The 21,353-nt window shown below is 39.8% G+C and overlaps 1 protein-coding gene across 5 annotated transcripts in view; it reads right to left on the bottom strand.

Annotated features, from left to right (window-relative positions):
* The window catches only part of LOC111254131 (uncharacterized), a 50,862-nt gene that overhangs the window by 27,255 nt on the left and 2,254 nt on the right, over window positions 1-21,353 (bottom strand). For 3 of the 5 annotated variants that reach the window (XM_086975523.1, XM_022814683.2, XM_022814682.2), the window contains exon 2: window positions 18,663-20,505. The exons of the other annotated variants lie outside the window; for them this stretch is intronic. The gene's annotated coding sequence lies outside the window, so the exon portion shown is untranslated. The remainder of the gene's footprint in view (window positions 1-18,662; window positions 20,506-21,353) is intronic. 5 annotated transcript variants of the gene reach the window in all.

The following is a 21,353-nucleotide window of genomic DNA, read 5'->3' as shown; positions in this document are numbered from 1 at the left end:
TAATGGTTTTCTGCAATGATTGAGTCGATCAGGTATCCATGAATCTGCCGAGTAGGTTGACTGATGGTACAAACGAACCACAACGTGCTACTAAGAAGCTACTTCAACGTGTCTGAGACTATATAAACGTGTGGTTCTTTCTCAAAGCAATTGGTCGCCAAAGTAGTACACTCGGACATCGTAATGGCGAGCACAGAGATAATTCGAAGCTATTCGTCGTTACTTACCAATCCCACTCGTCACTCAAACACGTATAACTTAGTCATAACATATAACGATACTAGAACATCTGTATGGTACCCAAAAGCAATAATAGGATATTTGCAGCACGCATTTAGTCCCAACGTAACTGTAGATCAATTAAGCTAAAAGTACGCCATCGTAAGAAATATATTGCTAAGCACCATTTTAATTATCGTTCCGTCATTCTTATTGCAGTTTTGTTTGAATAATTAGAAGAACGAGACATATAAATATAGACGTTTACTTATGAATCCAGTAAATAATTGCTATTATCGAGGCAATAAGAGGACTGTAAAGACAGCGAAAGTTACCTCATCCGTAAAAATACTATAGTCCTACAACAGTTTTGCAGGTATTTGATTGATGGGACCAGATTGAGTTTTGATCAATGCGAGTGATCGACTGATAAAGGCTTGACTGTTTTATTAGTTTTGGTCGTGACAATATTTGTTACGCCTGTTATTTAGTGCGTTTGTTTGTGTGTAAGTTTGAGCACAACAGCAAAAGAGAAAGCTGTGCTATCTTTCTAAGCTGGCAGCTAACAATGGCAATAAATTATGATAATTTACCAGTTGTAGTTGATGAGAGTAATAAATACGAAATAATAATAATACAAACGTAGGTATTCCATGCCTACGAATCGATTGTGACCCGAATGTTTCCTCAGTCTGTTTTAATATAATGGTATGTCTAGGGTTACAGCACGCCTGTCTTATAATGCTTTATCAAGTACGATCCTATCTTTAAAACCTAGGTTATATCTGTTCTCTCTATTTGGGATTGTTAAGGTGTATTAATAATATATTATAGATCAGATAACTTAATTGGAGCAGCTGGTCGTAAGGTACTAATCGAAACAAATCGACGACATAATCAGGTCAGACAAACGACAGGTTTATAGAACTAAGCAACTGAGCAGGATTAATCGAGGCCATGTCGAAGCTAGACTTAGCATTCTATTCTAAAGAGATAAAATACGAGCGGCGACCCGAACAGCGTCGGATAGTCAGAGAAAAAAGGGAGAATAGGCACTTTCCTTGTGAAAGCACAGAGGAAAAAGAGAGAGCACGTTTCATGACTCACCAAGGACAGCTACTCCTGAGAGTACGGCGCAGTATCGGCCGATAATTGGCTGAGACAAGCAGAGATTGCAATGTGTTCAAGACGAGCGACAGGACATCTTTGACTGCATTCAGCCCGGAGACATGGAGATAGTACATACTAACTACATTAATTCTTAGACCACCATATAGCATGGTGTGCAGGCTCTGTGCCTACGAATAGGTTAGTACGTGCAGGCCAAGTAGTAGGCATACAGGTTCATGAAAATGCGCCACGCAGCTGTGCTCCTTCGAGGTTCCTGTCCCTACATATTATTTAATAGATAGATATGTCGTTGGTTGTGATGGCTTGCAAGACGAAGCTGGCATTCCTCACACCACCATGGTATTAAAGTTCAGGTCAAACTATTTATTAATAAAGTTTATTCTTTAGGCAGGCAGATAAGTTCCTGCTAAAATTCGACGGCCACAAGTGTTTCATTAGATATTTACTGTATCAGTAGTGCGTAGAGTTTTAAAAATCTACGTAGCGTCTTGTCAGGGCTGCATAGAAACATCCTCCTTGAAGACACGTTGTATCGTCCCGCTGGTGAGGTGTGCATAAACTCGCTTCTCACAAAACTTAAGTCTCTATGTTAAATCTCTTATGGGTTGATTCACGACAGATACTGAGCAAAGGAGATTAACCTTCTTGGCGGAGGCGTAATCGCTTCAGCAAATCCAGACTGACATGATGGGCCATGATTCATCGGCATCTTCTCAAGGTTATATAGAACGCCCGGTATAGAACTTACGCATCAAATTCCATTTCTTGGCATCTCGAGTAGCAAGTTAGGAGAAACCTACAAAAAATATTTTCAGTGGACATTCTTAAAGTTTTTCATGTAAAGGTTCAATCTAACCATGCAAATCGTTTTCTTCGATAAATAGGTACTAGTGTAATTCTGCACCAATCTTGCACGAGGATTATTGCGCTCGTCCTTTAGAGGTAATAATGACTGCCTGCAGGTCGGCAGGCAGAAAATCCATTGTTTGATGCAGTTCTATTCTGATTATACTACATTCATCTGTGAAGTGCGTCGTGTTTCTGATGCGGGTCTTTCTTTCTCAATCGATGCCCTATCGACGTTCACTGCGGTATCCTCTAGCATCCAAATAGACGAAGGCATAGAGGCTTCGTGCCTCGATTGCAACTGACTTCGCCATTTCAATGCATAGTAATGAATACAACAATATTGCTTCTCTGTGTCTCTAGCAGAAGAAGCAGATGGAGGGTGAGCAGGCGCCTGAATAATGCTTATCAATGGACCCATAATGACAAGCTAGCTGAAGAAAAAAGAGGTTCGACTCGTTAGGTCAAAATTCGATACGGTAAACTCACCTTATTGGGAGGTAAATAAGCGAGCTTCTTTTGACGATGCCATATCGATCATCATTAGCCATGAAAATCCAAACGAAACAAAAACTATTCTTTCGAGGCTACCGGTTATATATATGCTTTACTAGACGTAGATGTATAATGCCCGGGTAATTACCTCACGGTTTCAAACGCATTGTATTTACGTGGATTAGGTGTGCGTGACCCATTGTAAGAAGTATATGGTTAACGGACAATAAAAGAGAAGCTGAGCAGAGTGTCTTGCTAGAAAGGATTCAAATTGAATCTATCAAACGGTTTTCATATTAAAGGAGAAATTAAATCGGGTATAACAGGAAAAGATATTTGAAAGCTTTGCTCATTTTAGATATGTTTGTGTTTGACATATACGCACGAATCTTGTACAAAAGTTTTCTGAACTGTCTGTATATGGCCATCATGAAGTGCTTCTTATATTGTACTATAAGGATAACATCTAAATGAGGTTCTCGAACGCCAGTGTGCGTCTTGCGACATGAACGCGCGCTGACTGTTTCTAGATTTAGCGTAGTTGTTCGGATGAACAACTGGACTTATACCGTGCTGAAAATGGATCCATCAAAATACGTACGCGGCTTTTGTTTAGGTTCTCTACGAAGCTATTAATATAGTTCCTCCGTAGCTAGCGAATATAATCATAGTTTAAGGAATGAAACATATAATACCTATAGAAGCGTGAAGAACAGGTTAGAATTCACAATTTCATATGTTCGTCTATGCGAAATCTACAATAACAGCGGTCGCTCGAAAAAACACACAGACAAGTTATGTTTACAGAATCCAATTAGCATTTTGGAGAAGTTGTTCCTAACGGCCAGTCTATTTCGTCTGGTCACAGGTATAGCTGAAACTTAATAAATAATTTAGTGCGGCACGATTTACCATGCGTCGAAACGCATGTTCCTGCTAGATTTTATGTTTTATATTAAATTCATGTTACGGACCCGTCTTACCCGCCCTCTAATATAGGTCAGTCTTTTTTTTGCTACCCTGTGTCAAGAGACTAGATATAATTGGGTCGAATATGAGTTCTTTTAACACCACCCCTTTCAGTAATTTCCAGATGCAGCTCATATTTAGACTTTTCCTTTTTCCCTTGCATTTTCGTTTAGGCTCATGAAATGCGACAGTAAGCGGATCGACGGCGATACACGGTTGTCATTATACGTTCCCTATCTGCGATAATGATGAGCATAACAAAAGCTGCATCTAGCGATATTTGCTTGTACTAGTCTTTCAAGAGTTCGAATGTTTATTCGGCAATTTGTTGCCATGATTACGAATGGAAATATAGTGTCATACGTTCTTGCGAACTATGTCGTATCGTAGTTTATACATGTAGTTTGTAGTTGCGTTCTTTAAGTTTCGAATCAGTTATTGCACTTAGGCTACACCTCAGACGGTTGGTCTCTACCGGCGCGAAACGGGTCCTACGGCCATTTTTGAACTGGGACCATCTCGGGTGTCTCTAAGGTTAGTGAGCAGCCATCCCGGGCCAATAACCACTAAAAAGATTTAATCCAGCTTTACGAGAGTATATGCGTTCTTAATTATTTTTGATATAACAATCTGCTAGAGATTTATCCTTATTCACAAAATATCTGAACTGAGATCAGGATACGTAAAACCTATTGCAGTATCTGAGGTCTTTGCAATGGTTAAGTTTATTCCACAGGCTGATCTTGAAGGTTTCGGACCGTGTGTGCTTCTGCCGTATCCGCTGTTTGTTGGCTGAAGCATCCTTCCGTATAAAGAAGCAGTTACAAAAGATTAACTTATCGAAAAACGACATTTGCTAACATCCGTGAACAAAATCTGATATTACTGTTATCGAATGATCAATAGTTCGTTTATAATTAATAATCTAAGCGTTAATCTAAATGACTCTGCGCAGCTATAGCGAATTTCGAATAATTAATGACTGAGCCATGTCTCATAGTGCCGTCAATTTCATTAATCCGTCTATTTTTGAAGTATTTTGCCTTCGTTCACGCTGTCGCAAACGTTTATTCGATAGTCGGCCATTTGCCGCACCCGCCTTACAGCTTATTGAAAAATACCAGCACCCTATTTCCCTTACAGAAATGAAGGCTTCCGCTATTTCATGACTGGACTCCATAGCCAATTTCTCCTGCCATTTTAAATTGTCACAGCATATAGTGAAACACCTGAATGCGTTTATATTATTTGCAAAAAATACTGTAAATACGTTTCCATGGAACACAAGTTAAGCGAGAAAAATTATACTATGACTTCTTTAAATTATCAGTTTGCCCTTCACATTTGATGTGGGCCTGTGCGAATACGAGCACATGTCAGAAACTAAATACGGATCTACTTAGACAAACAGATATATCACTTAGGGCAAGTTTCCATATCATTACTGATAATCGATCACGTTCTTTGTATGGCCTACAAGTTAGCATTCGTGGGAGCCAATAAACATAGCCAAATAAAAACAGACAAGCCCGCTTTTCCTATGATCAGCCTATTCTTATTCGATCATATACTGCAATTAGGCGATAGCAAACGAATCCTAATGAAAACATTTAGCGTATTTTAGTTGTAAATACATAGAGCACCCGCATCGCTCGTTTTATACCAGTAAAATGCACCCCAACATACGAACACGATCCGTATTGTTGTCATATAGCTCGTGAAGTACGTGCACGAAGTTCTATTAAATACTACCCCAACCAAAGAAGGCAGGAACGACTTGCCGAAAAACCGGTCGGTAACAACAGCTGTCTTCGCCGACAGGAGGCAGCTTAGTGGGTGCCTATGGACGATCGCGCCCTATTCCTAGCCACATCCTCGTTTGTTTGCCTTTACCTAGAGGAAGAGGCTGGAACTATTTGTTTCCGCTCTGATCGAAACAGTGTTAATGCCCCAGATCCGCTCGCGCTATGTGAATTAGGTCATTCTATCAGTGGCAACTGTTTTTGATACCTATGCAAACTAATATCTGATCGTTAAATAACTCATTATCAGCATTTCTTAAGCACAGCCCCGTGCAGAGATTGCACTTGTTAACAACAGTCAGCATCATACGCATGAGTATGACTCGAAAGTAAACAAACACTATGTTTTTTATTGCTGATGCCTCTAATTTTCTAATAATAAATATCTAAATAATCTAAATTTTCGTGTCCTACTAAGCCTTTGCATGCCAATCGGCAATAGGTATTAACTTTGCAGTCGTGAAGAAATCGAAGAGAGCTATGCACTTTACTACGTTAATTGGAACAGCAGCACCTTCATATATAAATGCGCGTTGAAAAAAATAGTATGCATATGGATAATGGTGTAACATTTATTTCTAAAGAAAAGTACAAACCAGAACAGTAATGATGTTCGTGGATTGAACCTATGATTTGCCCCAGGTTTCATTTTTTAAAAATGATACATGAATTTCTAACTGATGGATTAGCAGTAGTGTTTTTTTCCAATATTATCGATAGCTTAAGTGAGATTTTTTCAGTGATTGGCTAGATCGAATTTAACATAGATAATATGGCTATCGCAAACTTCTACGCCGAAAAAATTCACCACTATAGTCTTTGGGAAAATGAATGTTCTTGGCCGAAGATTTCATAGGGACATTAAGAAAGGAAAGCGCGATGAAACGCCGCATCAAGTGAGAGCCAGCAGTAAATCTCCGTGTAGGGATACGGCGATTTCTGCTTAAAAGAAACAACTGATATTCTCTAAAACATAAAATGACAACTTTTATACTTCTCCGATCTGATCAATCCAAACATTTTTTTTACACATTCTCCTAGTGTTCTCTTTATCTAGAAAGTATTGATAATCGTGCATTAGTTTACTATGTTCAGTATTTAGTGTGTGTTGAGATCTCAACGTAGAACAAAGAGGAACTGAAGTGCAATATATATAAACGCTGCGTTGTGCATACAAGCACAGAATACAAATTCCTTGCTCCTGTTAAGGTTCAGTGAATCACGATGCAGTCAAAGGAGAATATATGACACAGATCGTTGTCGTCCTTTATTTCCGTCCCGCTTCGCTACGCTACATCCAATAGTAGTAATAGTCAATTTCAGTATTCGATCTCTGTATTGCCCTCGATTTTTCAGCACCTGCTCGATATCAGCTGATTGAATGCAGGTTAGGATGAAGCCATTTTTATACAAATAAAATAAGATACAGGAAACGTTTTTTTCTTTCAGATTTTAGGGTGGTATCCGTAATGTTGTCAGATAAAAGGAAAAGTTGTACACGGTAACCGCTCGGTGTCTCACTCACTCGCTTGATAGCCACATTAAAGGGTTATAATAATAAAGTTCTAACATCTAGCGATGTATCCCACAACACGCCAAAAAGGCTGAGGATTAGTATATGTATAAATACTTGAGATGAATTGGTACTGAGTACTGATCTCAAATACTGAAATTATGCCTCTAAACAGGTTTGGCTAATTTTAAATGCTTATCTTCAATTCGTATCGTCAAGCTCTTCAATGGCTAAGCCGCAAAAATGCACAATCATGTAAGTAGAAAAAAAGTGAGATTGGGCCACTTTCGGTACAGCATGCGTTCATCGTTTCCACGCACATTTTAGGGATGCTTCGATGAGCTGTAAGACCGGCCAGGAGTCTCTCTGTGGGACTATTATTGAGAATGGAGGTCTTCCAAGTTCCAATATCTATCCCATGAATGATCGAAATAAGGGTATCGCAAGAATGACTAGAAACTGGCGTTCCCATTGCATCATTTCCGCAACCTATAGCTACGGCTAGGTTCCCCCAGTTTAAAAAATGGCAGCGTAAAAAAGATTTGCCTCGGCAGCACATAAGCAATCCTATTTTGTAAAGACTAAGTAGTGGACCGTACAAACTTAGCCTAATTGGTGATGGTTTTAACCGACGGTTATTTCAGCATTTGCAAGAGAAGTACCGCGAACCTCCTGCGTCTAAAGAAAAACAATTACAAACAACCCCGTCGCCTACAATTTCCCTTGCTAATACACCCTATTAATACAGTTGACTAAATACTTGCATAAATAAATTTCGTACCTTATCATATAGTGCCATATTGAAAATGGTTTAGGGTCACACAATCGAAGGTTACATGATTAGTACTTATTACGTGTTCTCTATAAAAGAAGAAAGTCTTAATCACCTTCATAGTAATAACTCAATGTAAGAGTTAACTAATCAATGTCTAGCATACAGAAGCGAAGTTGCTATCAGTTAATTATTATGTGTGTAAAAAAAATACGTTTTAGGAAGCATAGCAGAAGAGATAGATGAAAAATTGTATTTGCTAGATTTGAGGCCAGGCGCTCACTCAATGCCTATTTATTTATAAGAAATGAATATGGAATACTATTATTACTAAAAAAAACACTAATCGGGTAATACGTTCTAAATCAAATGCACTTCCACCGAAATACCATCATTGGAAATGAAGTTGATAAATGATTCCGTTCATCATAAATCAAACATTTCCTGCGTGTTAGGCTTCGTTCCAAAACAGCTCGCCGAAATACGGTCACATCCATTTTAATACTGTTTTTAATAATCATTGATTTACTAATTACATTCACTCACTAGACAGTCACTTAATTATTAAATTTCAACAGGTCCTGTTGCATATACTAGCGCAACGGTATCCGTCAACACCACAATGGGGGTTGTAATTTAAGAGTATCTGTTAATTCAATAGCGAAGCCAATCAGAAGAGACAAATACAAAAATTGTACGTTGCATTTAATTACTTTATACCATAGGTTGTTCTAGTACAAGAGTCCCGAGGCAGATCGAATAACCAACGACTGTTTGTTGCGCACGTCTGACGAACAGCTAGTCAAGCCGCGACCACTGTCGATTGCTCATATTGCAAGATACAATCATTGCAATAATCGTCCCAACATAGGACAACAAATACAATGAGCAACTTCCAATGTCCTTTTCCATTTCCAAATGTCCACTGCCAAGATGTACTCACGTGTGTTGTCGAAATATCTGACTAGAATTGTTCCAGTCAACCAAAGACTGACACCTATTCTCCGTAGATATAACGGAAGTTGAAGTTACACTCTTATTCCTATTGTCCCAATGCGCAATACTAACCCAGTGACGTTATTGCCTGTACCATATTTACCGATCGACTGGGAAAAACCCAAAGTCTATAACCCAAAGCATTGATACTGACAATAATAACAGCTTACGAAGTTTGCAGTCATATGTCCGATCATCATCGGCAGCGAAGTGCATACGAGAGTGACGTTTTCTGGTGAGCTGGCTAGCTCACTAGTGAAGCCCTGTTTAAGGTGCATATTGCACTAGTCTGATATTGTTCGTCATGAGCTAAATGAAGCAATGAAGACAAACAAATGAAATTTATATCTATTACAGCAGCAAGTTACCTCGAGAGTTTGGGCATTACGGCCGTATTACAGATGTAACGCAATGAATAAACGATATTTAATCCCCTAACCCGCAAAATATATTGATATATTACTATAAAATACTAAAACTAATACTATTCTGGATGTAAACGTGTGTCTACGTGTTTGTAGATAAACATGGATATGGGTCTCAGGTTAGTGAAGTAAACATGCTGTGAAATGGTAATTAATAAATAATATTAACATCTAACGGAAGCTTGTTTTGCGAAGTACATGTAACGTCATAATACTTCATTGCCTTCGCTTGCATTTACGCTACTAATGGCCCCTAGTTGACTAATTTATTCAGGTGCATAACTCATATTTTAAGATTCGATGAGACGTAAAATCCTCCACGTGTGTTGATATGGACTTTACCTAAAAATAAAACTGAAGCTACAGGCGAGATGAGCTGCCCAGGTTGTGTAACGTAACATTTTCCCTTCCCAATCATGGTTATCGTAGATAGAAGACAATATAGTTGATAAGCATTTCGTGGCACGCCTTGCAGTCGTTCGCATTCAGCGAGCGGGTTAAAGGAAGTTGTCGACCTATTGGGTCGATTAATCCAGAGCTATTATAACGAGGCCGAGAGTTCATGATCACTACGTGAATATACATGCCCTCGTAATCGCACATATTCTATAGCTTCGTACCACATACATAAATGTCTGCTAGTAGAGACTGATAGAGGCATACGGTGGTTCTGCTGGGAAACGTATAGGCGAACCATCGAGAACATTTAAGCTTACAAACCTTATGAACTCGAACGGCAAAGACGTTTTGGCAGATAAACCCAAATTATCCAATAAATGCGTTCCATTCACTGGAAAAGGTTAGCTGACCTTTAAAGTACATTAACAAATATATCATGTATGGTTGTATATACATATATACCTAATGTAGGCAATAATATGTAATCTGCAGATTAAAAGCTAATCAGAAAAAGTGTGCGTACGGAAGTCCGTCAAGGAACAAATATTATGTACATGTTCTTTCTTCGTTCAGAGACGCACAAGTGACAGTGGCGAACATAATGAATAAAACAGACACATTGGTCCTTGAAGAGCGCTGCGCTCTGATGAATGGGAGCTCGCCCTCTTCGGTGTTAAGCTGGAAAAGATGGTTCGAGAGGATTCTATCATACACACACACTCACGCACGGATCGTGCCTGTTAACGATGTTGGCCAATTTAAATGTATGTAACGAAATGTACGCCATAGTAAGTATTCAGAAGGTTGGCGTTATGCGTTACGTCCCATTTTCGAATTTATGACATATACGTATTTGACATTAATAGATACGAGAAAATATATAAATACTCACAGCTTTTTGCAGTCTTACGGGGGATGCTTACCCAAACTAAACAGTAAGATGCATGCTTTCTGCTGTCATAACATATGGTTAAACATTCAACGTGGGGGTACAAGGAAATTTGAGTAATTCATTATTTAGAACCTACTTTATTTCCAAATAAACCTGCCAACAGAATTACAGGCATTCAGTGAATTATTGTGACCGTGACAGCTGTTAGGGCTATAGTCATTCGGCCAGGCACAGCAATCGGCACAACAGTGTACGGCGTATTACAAAAGCTCGATTAGCAACATTTTCCTCTGTGATCTTTACCAACATTTATATAGGGGACATATATTAAGAAACCACTTGATAAGAGGAGATCATAAGATCCTCCATATCTTATATATATATATATTAAGTATAGCGCAGCAGTATCGTTCAGATACAATGAATTTGAGTAAAAGTAAGGTAAACATTTATTAAGCGTAATATGCACAAGTAAAAAAAGCGTCAGTAATGAAGTATATAGTGATAAAGTCAGTTACAAAATTGATGCCTATACAAAGTGGGCATTGAATTTCCGCTAGGAACATCATAACTAGATGGGATGACCATTTTAACACCGATCACTTCTAGGTTCGAATTCCATCAAATAAAAAACAGCCGGTCTCACCTCGTTGAATCATTTTTTACTGGAATTGAAATCAAGTTACTGCTTGCGATTTACTAAACTGCCGCTTTACTCCGATTCTTTTCTGAGACCGTAGTTCAACGTTGATTGTGTATATCTAAATGGAATATTTATTCCTCAATGAAAAAATCTCCGTTTTTGTGGTTTATTTGAGGTGAACGCTAACGAAATGACAATACATTTAGCAATGTTAATTGTTTTTAGCGATCGGCCGTTAGGAAGCGTTTGGTATGGTAGTATCTCTTCATGCCCACATTGAGCAACACGTCCCAGAAAAATTTAAAACATTCTGTGTGACGTTCCAAGCGAAAAGCTGCTTTCGCTCCTGCCCATATCGTAATGTCTGTGATAACCGTTGAGTCAACTTCGCATTATGTAGCAGGTATCTGGGGGCCTGTACGTGCTGTCATGTAAAGGGACCCGATCTATTTTACACCAGCCTTCAACGAGTTCCGCGCTGATGCGTCAAAAATTCATCTCCGGGTGTAATTAGTATATTCGGCGAAAAAGGTCTAGCTACTGAACAGGCGCTAGCGGCTCTTTAGCTAGCCCTTTAGACAACCAAGAAAATCGTTACCCCATTAAATAATTATCAATTTCCTCGCATAATGGCACTGAACGGGTGTTCAGTGCACAAAAATAAAGAGGTTCAGTTTTCTGAAGATTGGATGACGCCTATTGACTGAGCTGAAGAATATCGTGTAGTTTGGGTGCTCGCTGCACTCAGAGAATCCCAGCTTTTTGCCAGTGGGAAAATAGCGGTTATTTCACAAAATTAAGTCAAGTGTAAGTTTTTAATATCTGCCAGTGTGAGCAAAACAGTACCAATATTTTTAAACAAAGATATATTTAGTAAGCCCGAATCTTGTTCTTTCCGTACTATTTAAGATGAGAAAGGTCTAATATGTTTACAGAATATAAGTATTCGTGTCAGCAACTAAGCTTCAACAAGTTAACTTCTTCCTAGAACTTCTGCTAACATTTCTTTATTCTATTCTACAACAATACAAAATGAAATTATTTTGAACTATTTTAGCATATGCCTTTGATTACAAATGAAAACTCCCCCGATTCTCGATGTGTTGTTGATGACAATAAGCCCTACCAGCACATGTGATTAAATTGAATCTCACAGTGTGCAAATTTAGCCAATATTAGATATTCAGACGTACGAGCCATCTTGGACAACTAAGTACAGCAGAACATACAATCGCTTCAACTGACACAAACGCATTCGCGGGCGATGATTGCTAGTTCCCAGATGTCATGATCAAAATACTACGCAGTATTTTTATTTTTGCTTTCATTATAGCTAAAACTTTTTTCAGATGATAACTGCTTAAGGTACATGCCACTCATGTTTTACATGCAGAAAATCTTTCTTTTTTAGCAGAAGACTCATAATAATAATAATAATATAAATTTTAAACTTTGATATGTCCAGTCAAAACAAACCATTCCACCAGATTTTCACATCCCATTGATGCCCAACAGAGCAGACGAATTCACACTCGCAAATCTATATCTAATAATAATGTGATTTGAAAACTTTATTGGGGTACACGCATTTTGTAGCTTTGATGATAGCTACAACAGTCTTCAGGTAAATGTTGAGCTTACCGCTGTCAGTGCAGTGAATGGTGGAAAACTTTCCTACAGATAAGATGAGCGATGATGTGCGTTTTCTTAACACTGGCGTGAGGTAATAATATTCGCAGGGGACACAAGTAAGTTGCTAGCTATTTGAAGAACTAAATAATACCACTGCCAGTACTTTAATTACATATATTAAGGCCTTAAGGAAATGTTAATTTCTATCGAGTATTTGTACACTTCCATCTCATTGCAATAGTTCCCGACACAAAGGGTCATAGAGTGTTTTGCTATAGAAAATGCAAGCTTTATAATGATAAATAGGTATAAAAAGAAAAATACACGTAAGGAGTATTGGTATTGGATGTTTCAGTGGCGATCTAAGTCCGATAAAACCCTTTCGCTACTAATTCCTACCGATCTTCGAATGATAAAGAAAAATACATTTAGAATTGCATGCGGTAACTATAACTCGGAGGTGTGCATAGGCGATGTTACTTCACCGGTTTAAAAAGGCCATGTTTCTTTAGCTAGGGAGCTGTGCCATCAGTCAAATCGGAAATGTCTGCCGATCAGTAGTTACCGAGATCAGTCACATTAACGCTGCAAACACAAGGCAAGCTTATGAACCTCAGGTGCGTGAATGGTAATGGCTGCAGATTTAGGATTGAGCGAACGTCCACCTACAGTAAAAGGTTCTCTATAGGTTTCGAAAAGTGGGTTTGACACTTGGTTTTATTCGATCTTTTTATTTGATCAAAAGTCTGAACAGGAAAAATGTCCTCAAAAAAACAACAAAAGACAGTTAAATGATTACGCATGAAAAAAAAGCTCTTTTTTTTAATATTTATTCGAAACTTTAAAAGTATTTATTCGATTCGAAGCATACGATATACGCTTCTGTATCACCCAGTGCTACGTAGAAATGTACATACATTCTCAGCGACATAATACATTGGTATTACTAAATGACATTTAGCCATTTTCTTACCGATGACGTAGAAATGCTCCATTAGGATGGGAATCGTATCCACGTTCGCCTATGAGGTTCACTTGTAAATCTCCGTACCCTATTAGAAGCTGACCTGCTACTGAATAAACGCAATAATAGCTACACAGGCGCTCTTGTTTCGTTAGCGCCAACACCTGACGATCTGACCTACCACTCCGTCTGTATTAGTATAGTTCCAATGGTAGCAGATTATGTAGACATCTTTGCCAGTATTGCGTTCTTTCACATAAACCATTATTCTAGCAACCCCTGTCTTTCTTAACGTTACCACCATTATGAAAGGCCCAGCTACGTAATAGTTGGGCGCTATCAAAAATACACGACGTGTCAGTGCCTTCAAGTGCTGTTATTCCACGGATCTATGATATTCACATAACTAGGTATACAAAACAAAGCTAGCATAAATCGGTACATCGCTTCGTTAATGCCAGTTAGACGATACAAAGGCTCAACAACAGCGGTAGCTCTCTTGGCATAAATTCGGATTCTCTGTGTTTGCCATTTCTACCCCTAAATATTGAAGGAAATAAGCAAGAAAGTTGACAGAGTTTTCAAGCATCTGTATCTGAGTCGTTATGAACGTCTAAACGGACAGTAAGGTTCATCGTTTTGCGCCGTGGCTATTTGCGGCGTACTCAATTACTCATATATATATATATGTATATATATATATCGTTATCACCACAGAACGAACAAAACTGGTGGTAAAAACCAAAGGAACGAAGAACACAGTTAAGTTCCTACGCCTCGTTCGCGTTTTCTAGTCCTCATTTTGTTCCTGCGGTTGGTTCATTCATTCATACGTTGACCACCACCGCTATCGTTGTCTTTTCGACTAACGATTCCGGCTTCGTTCGGTTCTTTGAATCCACTGAGACTCAAGCTGCTTTACCGTCGCTGATCAAGAAGGTCTAAAATAAGATATAACAGTAGCTAAGCCTACGCCGTAGGTGAACGATCGGTAGTCCCGTTTATAATGCATGATACACAAACACATACAAAATCAAACACACATATATATATATATATATATATATGAGTTTCTACTCTCTTCGACAACTATTATATCAGCTACGAGGATCCTGGGGCATGATTAACTTTTGCCCATCGTCCATTAGTATTAGTAACTTAGTAATAAAAGGCTTCGTGTGTACGCAGTAAAACGATTTCGAGTTGTAAAAAATATAAGCTTAGGTACGTATTATTTCCAAATAGTCCCGCCTCACATGACAGCTTTAAAGGAATTATTTTCAATGCTAGCTTTTTATCAAAGCGATTTTCATAGAAGATCATGCTTGAATTGCCCTTAAAGACGCCAGACCTCGCTTCTAAGAGACTGCCGTGTTAGTGTAGGGCTTTAGTTAGCATGCCAACTCAACCTCCCTGGTCCTACTTCGATACTACTTCAAATTGAGTAATTTCTATCGAAGCTAAGCTTACTCACAGTGCGTTGGACGCCAGCGGATCTCACATACACTATCGAGGTGCAATGAAGAAGGCTTAATTCGAAAAGAGACAAAAATAGTTTGTTTGTGTAAGTAAGCTATTAAGCAGATCAGGCTTAGAATATACATCAATAAGAACTAAGCGGCGATTCAAATTTTCGAGATTTACTTTCAGCCGATGTGGCGAAGAGATGAATTTTTGGGTTTAGTTCCGAGAATACTACGAATATAGCTACTTCATCCCATTTAATTATTCAGTCTTCACTTGGACTTCCACGTTGGTCGTTTTTACCGTTTGCAATTAAACCAGAAGTAATCATCGGCTGAAGCATTACGACTGTCAGCAAATTTTATGTCAAGAAAACTCCATCGTCCCATATCTCGCAGCCAAAAAGCATGTGGCTAAGTCTAAGAATTGGATAATGATATAGACGAAAAACTCAGTATTTTAAAGAAATCATCGTGTGTTTGGAACCTCTTGTCCTGTTGCTCTACGCCGCATTTACTTCACTATGCCGCTAATCTAATTCTGCTCTGTATACCGAGCACTCGTTTTCAGTCCAGACCTTTCGAGGTGCGCCTTTCTGAACTCAAGCATTTATATTTCTCCTTTATTTCAACGAGCCTATTTCTAATTCCTACCAGAGATGTTTTTCGCTAAAATTGTATTGTAATAAGAACCGAATTGTGGTCTCTGATTTTATAGAAATTCCGCACTTATGCAGGTCTCCGCATATCAAAGACGACAGAATCAAAATTAGTCCTAAAAGAATAAAAAAATCAAAACAGTAACTAACGTGTTAGATTTAACGTTTCATGAATCTATTATTACTAATAAAAATAGTAATTGTTCTACTGTAAGGACCGCGTGCTACTTTCTATATGATTTACCAATATATACTTCATCGTGTAGTGAACCATGTATTACCACGGCATGAACGAACATTTGAGCCATTATGCACAGTTCAGGTATCTTGTATTGTTCCTTTCGTAGAAAGACATAGATATCGTGTCGAAATAAGTGGTTCTTAGACGAGCCAAAGCTCTTCGTTTAAGTTTGCTACACAAACACGCGTTTCAAGTGGACTAAACAATTCCAAAGTTGGGCAGTTGTAGACTGGGAAAGGGTCTGTTTTTCAGATAAATCGCATTTTGAGATTTCGGATAGTAACGCTCAACATGCCTACAGGCGTTCCAGCCAAAGTTTCCACGAATCCTGTGTAATCCAGCAAGTCAAACGTTAAAGTAGGATAATCTTGTGGACCGTGAACTTCTACTAACGGTGTGAGAGCCCACATTTTGTCAACGGAATTACGGAAAGGCGACAATACAGTGAAATAATTCAGATAAAAAATGCTGCCGTACGTGGAAAAATGGTGCTCCATATGAAAACCATGTGTTAATCAGTAATAAGTTGCCATGTCTTATCATACGGCAAAATGTGTCGCTAGGGTGTTTATCGCTAACGGTGTAGAGGCCCTGTCATGGCTATAAAATTTACTTGAATTCAAGCTTGAATCAAATTAAAAAAATGTCAAAGACTGAGTCAAGGACGGGTATGAAATCAGAAATATCTCACAATTCAAGAATCCAGAACTCGAACTGTGGACCCACGATTCGAACGTAAAAGAAATGGTACGGAACGGACTTGAAGCATGTCAAATCGAGTTGCGGTAGTGATCGCAGCCACAGTTGAGAAAACCAGTTACTAGCTTCCGCAAGTGTTTTTCCTTCCGTAGCACCAATGGCGTCACGTATGCTATCATCAGAAAACAGACGAAAACAGTTTTCACATAAAAAAAAAACCTACGCCGATTTTTTAGCGGAGTTATGTCCGATCGTAGTCGATAATACGTGAAATTTCCAAATGGTTTTATTTGGTTGACCAATGGCTGTATGTAAAAATTGTCAGAGGTAACCCTTTACTGTACCTGCCAATTACGCTTAGGACTTGCACATGCATATACAGAACCAAGCAACAATATATTGGCAAAAATCACGGTAATCAATTACTTGTCTTGTACGACATGTATATCTTGCTATAGAATTACGAGTTTTGATGCTGTAGCTTACATTGAATAATTGTCTCCCGATGCCAATAAGGAACTTCTTCACAAAAGTAACCTTTTGCAGTAACCTACATTCTGTAAGTATCGTTACATCGGTCGAAATATTTCACAGAATCCTTCGCAGCCGTTTCATGCCGATCGATCGTTTGGTATCCTGCCCTCTATTATAAAAATATCTGTCGGCCTCTGTTTCCCTTCCGCTAAACTATCTTGCGCTTAAATTACATTTCTATGAGTACGATGTACATGTGCCACCTATCTGCCGCTATTCTCGTACGCACGGACAAATTCTGCTCCGCAACATTTGCCTGCAGATGAATTATCTGAATTGACATTAACTTCCCGGCTGTGAAAATCACAGCCATCAAGATTGACGTTTCATTGTTAGCTGCTTCTATGTGGCTGGGTGTCGCGTCTACTCTACGAGACCCTGTTTACAACTGAACGAGAAAAAAAGGGGCGTCCGAACAGACAAGCCAATGTCTTTACACTGTTTTACAAGAACTGCCTGCCCAATATCGCAGCCCACTAGGTCGAATGGCTGGACCCCAGAACAACAACGACAGTCTTTAGTGAGGTGATCTAAACAGATTATGCAGCTGGAACAGTACAAAAAAACAGGCCTAATCACTTCTTGATTTTGACCCCGAATGAATAACTAAGCGTAATGCTGCAACAACTGTGCAAAACAAGCGTAAGGCTGGTGGCAGACTGGCAAGGAGTGTGTATCATTCACATGGCAAATGGCTGACTACGAATGGATCGAATCGGACCATTCTATGTGCATATAATCTTCAGCGGTAAGAAGGCAATGCGTTCCTGCACTTCATTCTATTTGGACGGCCGACGTATGGCTTTGACGTACAGAACAGTAAGCTGTAGCAAAACACATAAGTACGCTCACACACACACTAGTATGCGTGCAGTATAAAAGAGTAAATATAAAGATCAATTCGAACGGTCTTTCGAATTTATTCTACGCGGAAGTGTATCGCTTAAACCTTGTCGAACCCCGTAATTTTCAGTTGGCTATTCTTCTTTACGCTCCAGTGACCCATATCGGTTACTATATTTACTATAAATATATAAACAATATTTAATTGTTAGTGAGCAGGAAATGTGTTCAGCACGACAAGCTTCTACTTTACGGAAAATAAAGACACAGAAGGAGAGAGAGAGAGAGAGAGAGAGAGAGAGAGGAGTGGAGTGGAGGCAGGGGTTGGGGGGTCTAGATAGCACTTTCGTTAGCTGACACGTGGGAAGAAATTGTTCGACCGGTTCCTGGACGAGTACACAGCGATTAGAATAGCTCATACTGCTATTACCTAATTATTATTATAAACTAAAACAATTCATCTGCTGGACTTTTCTGTATTGTATAAGCGCTACATCAGCTCTACTGCAAAACGTCGATACATACCACGTTTAGGTTGATGAAACTAGAAAACGGTGTTAAGCCGCTCAAAATTGTAGCTTCTCTGTTACACGATAATCCTTATTTTTTGCGACTTATATCTTACGACTGAGTAACACCTTTTCCAGCTGCTAAGGGCATATAACTTGGCTCGTGCTCGCACGGCAGTATAGCACAGTATCTTTCCCTTAAATATCGTCGATTAATTGATGCACATGTTGCTAAGTCCCTTCGGCTCTTGCTTTTTTCCTGCGATCACTAACACGAGCCAGTGAGAAGCATACAAATGCTCCCCCGTTTCTGTGAACGAGTCTTATAGCTAATGATTACCTTATTTGTATGTGGGTAGGTAATTCACTGGTGTATTTAACGGCGTCCAGTTCTTTCGCAGCCTCGGCCGCTAGCAATGCGTCGAAGCTGGTTGACGACTATGACTATTTGTGAAGTGGAATATATAACCATCGAGAAGGAGCACAGAATGAATGTGTCACTCTCAACAAAACAGTCGTTTTCTATAGTATATTTCCGAAAACAATACGTCGACTGACGAAGATTCGGTGAAAGGCTCCTGGCAAACCTCAAAACGCCGGTGGACTACAGGAACATAGCAGGGATGCAGAAACAGCCGGGTGCTTCCAGCCGCAAACAAATATACACACGAAGGCACTACACTGTAAGAGTTTTACTTCGATGAACTTCACTGTTTGACGTCTATCGGAAATCGGCGACGGAAGATCTGTTGAAATCGTCGCTGATAGAGGGACCAATATAGCCACAGCAATTTGACGGACGGCTCTGATGAGCGTATTCTATTGTAGCTTATGCTATTAGCTATCGATGCGTCGACAGTCAGTTGCTCAGTCCTAAGAAGCCGCTGTCAGCGATGCACGTCATCATTGTTTTCGTATTTCTTTTTCCAACCGTCCGGACTTTTCTGTATTTTATAGGCTTTCTTTGTGGCTATGTGTATTTGTGCCTTGTTCCAAGTTGGATGTTATTATATGGGTTGTACCCTGTTCGTGCCCACGTGTTTGTTAAGACATCTGTCTTAACCTCTGACGACTACGTTACAGCGGGGTAGAAATGGAAACCTTTTGCTGGTTTACGGTCAGTTCAGTAATGAGTCAACAAGAAACAAGACGGAGAACCTACGGTAGCGGCCGTCGCCTGATCGGGCGTTTAACAGAACTTGCACCGATGTCCGCACATAACAGCTTAGATTTTAATCCGTCTCGTCCAGCCACGGTCCGTCGAGCAATCGTCGTCGTTATCCTCTGTTTCCTTTTTTCGCGTTCTCCCTCTGAACGGGTGTTCCAGTGTTCGTCTGGGTGTTCTCGTGCTCTGTTCGCACTGATTGACGGTGGCGACGGCGGCCTGCTATATGCGTTATTAGCTGTGGCCGTTTGCTGGCGCTCACTTGTGTTGTTTCCCAGCTGCTGCTCATTGGAGTGGTGGCGCTGCTGCTGCTGCTGCTGCTGCCTCCACCGGCCGCCTCATCCAACATCGCCAACGGTAGCAGCACAAACTATTCCCTTCTCCTCATCCTTCTCCTTGTTCGGCGCTATTCTGTTGTTGCTGATGCCTGGCTGGATTGCTCACTAGTATCTGCTCACAGTCTGCGCATGCGCGATCAGCCAACCCGTCCGTTCGGCTGGTGAGCAATACAAGCAAAAGGGACACAGACGGACTCTCACACACACAGTTAGAGCATCTACGAAAAAGAGGGGCACAGGGGAAACGCCATCCAACCAAAAGCAATAACAGCGCAACTGGGGATAGGCGAAGAGGTTGCTCTTCCGCACGGCGAAAACCGGACAACGTTGTCAACAGGCTGAGTCGCTCCTGGCAACTGAAATTGTAGGTTGCAGCTGCTAAACGTCAGGCAGCAATAAGGGTCTACAGCGTGGGAAAGATGTCCAGACTAGACACAGATTTATGATGCGTACAAACGGAGAGACACCTAAGATAAAACATACTGGCACGCATTCATAACGGAACCTTAATGGGCAGTCCTTTTCGGGAGAGGAGTTTTTGGAAAGTGGATGACCAAGGGATCAAGTAATTCTAAGGGATTTTTCGAACCAAGACTCGTCTCGACAGAGCCGTTGTTCAGATGGAAGACACGTTGCCGCTACACAGTTTAAATTAGGTGACTTAACTACCAGCTTATTTCGAAATGATTCATGTGATGATCTACTAAACAAGTTTTTAGTGAAAACCACAAACATGAGTCCATTTCATTCATACAAATGGTAATAAACACCGATGTCAACGTAGCCCTCTCGAGTAGAAGTTACAAAATACGATCATTATTAGTTGACGATGCGTGTGTATGCCGAACAGTCCAGTAGGCTTAGAGATGGTCAAGCTTACAGTTATAAAACACCAAACAACAATGATCACTAATCTAAAATAATTATTACGTAGTTTCGACCATGAAGATGGGATTTTTCTGACATGAAGTTTTTGTAAACAGGTTTTCTCATCAGGCAAGCTCCCTACCGAGAATCGGAATCAGAATCTACGTGGCTGATAATGTGAACTAAGGAATACCAACTATAATTGCATACTCAGGTCCTGAACACTTCAATCGGCTTATAGACATTGGCCCTAGCCAAAAAACCGAAAAGGTTTGCCATAGCAAAAAATTAAAAAACAAATATAAGGTGAGCCTAGGCCTAACAAGCAACGATGATT

Source organism: Varroa destructor, unplaced genomic scaffold (assembly GCF_002443255.2).
Source record: "Varroa destructor unplaced genomic scaffold, Vdes_3.0 BEIS01000007.1, whole genome shotgun sequence".
NCBI classification, from domain to species: domain Eukaryota; kingdom Metazoa; phylum Arthropoda; class Arachnida; order Mesostigmata; family Varroidae; genus Varroa; species Varroa destructor.
Note: the sequence above shows the minus strand (reverse complement) of the source record. Positions and strands in the feature narration are given on the sequence as shown.